This window comes from Triticum dicoccoides, chromosome 6B (assembly GCF_002162155.2).
Source record: "Triticum dicoccoides isolate Atlit2015 ecotype Zavitan chromosome 6B, WEW_v2.0, whole genome shotgun sequence".
NCBI classification, from domain to species: domain Eukaryota; kingdom Viridiplantae; phylum Streptophyta; class Magnoliopsida; order Poales; family Poaceae; genus Triticum; species Triticum dicoccoides.
The window spans coordinates 705182626-705184035 of NC_041391.1; positions in this window are offsets into that span (position 1 = coordinate 705182626).

The following is a 1410-nucleotide window of genomic DNA, read 5'->3' on the forward strand; positions in this document are numbered from 1 at the left end:
GTCCCAAAAATCCGAAGCTGTATTTAGCGAGCAAATGGGCAGCCCCATTAGCCGTCCTCCTGACCCATGTGACCTTGAAATCATCTCTAGTTCTAATCATAGCTTTCACCTCTTGAATCACTTGCCCCACAGGAGAGAAATTACGTTCCTTCTCTGCCAGCATCCTGGCGACCACCTGGGAGTCTGTTTCCAAATGCAGCTTCTGTATACCCCGCTGGATTGACAACTGCACCGCCTTCCTGCATGCTAGTACCTCAGCGGTCTCCGGCTTTGAACAGTCCGGGAAAAAGTGGCATGCCGCTCCTCCAAAGGCGCCGTCTTCATCTCTGAATATGACGCCACCACCACCGCCCAGCCCTGCACTAGCCATAGCCCCGTCCACTTGGCTTTCACCCACCCTCGTTCCGGAGATTTCCATCGTTCCTTGACTGTATGTTTTTCAGTTGGAGCCCGGGCCCCGTGAGTGTTATTCCATTCTTCCATAAGCGTCGCTACCCTTCTCGCAATCTGCATAGGATCCTCAATCCTCTTTCCATCACGCACGTCGTTCCTGCACAACCACAGCGCGTAGAGGCCTTGGATCATCGTCGACTTAGCTTCGTCATTCTCCTCTGTCAGCCACTGAAGCATCCACGCCGCCAGTTGGTGGCTCTGGGAGCACATCGAGCTAGGTGGGTTTGCCACCTTTGCCCCCAACAGCGAGCACAACTCTTTCCAAAATCTAGTCCGCCCACATGCATGGATGGATTGATTCGTACACGACGCAGTCCGCCCACATGCACGATTTGAGGGCTCGCCGGCGGAAGGAGGGGAATCGAATCGTATCGTATCTATCCGGTGGAAATCGTATCGATCGTATCGATTTGATTGATTCGCTTTGAGAAGAAAAAAAAGGAAAGAACTAATCGGAGGGAATTGCACAAACCACCATTTATTGGGGCTAGCGTTGCGCAAAACACCTACTATACGGGTTTGTTGCGGAAAACACCATCTTTTGGTGTAATACATTGCAGATAGGTCTAATCTGGTGTTTGAACACATTAACATAATTACAGGCAAATGGGTCCCGCTTGTAAGTGCACGCGTGGCAATAAAAACCGGCCACATCAGCAACATATTAGACCAAGAAGTGAAAAGACCAGAGTAATAATAATAAAAACAGTTAAACAAGTGGGCTGGAAGGCGACTAAAAATAGGTGGGCTGAAAGCCCATGTGGATCAAACAAGACATGGCCATCTCGTACAGAGCGGCTCGAGCAGAGGAGCAAGCTTGCACAGAGCTTCCGCACAGGAACAGCAGGCGGCGGCGGCGGCGACCATCCCGTCGCTGGTGATGGAGTGGAGCCAGCCGTTCCCCAACACCGGGTAAGCGCCCCCCCTCCCCCCCCCCCTCCCGGCTCTCCCACCCAA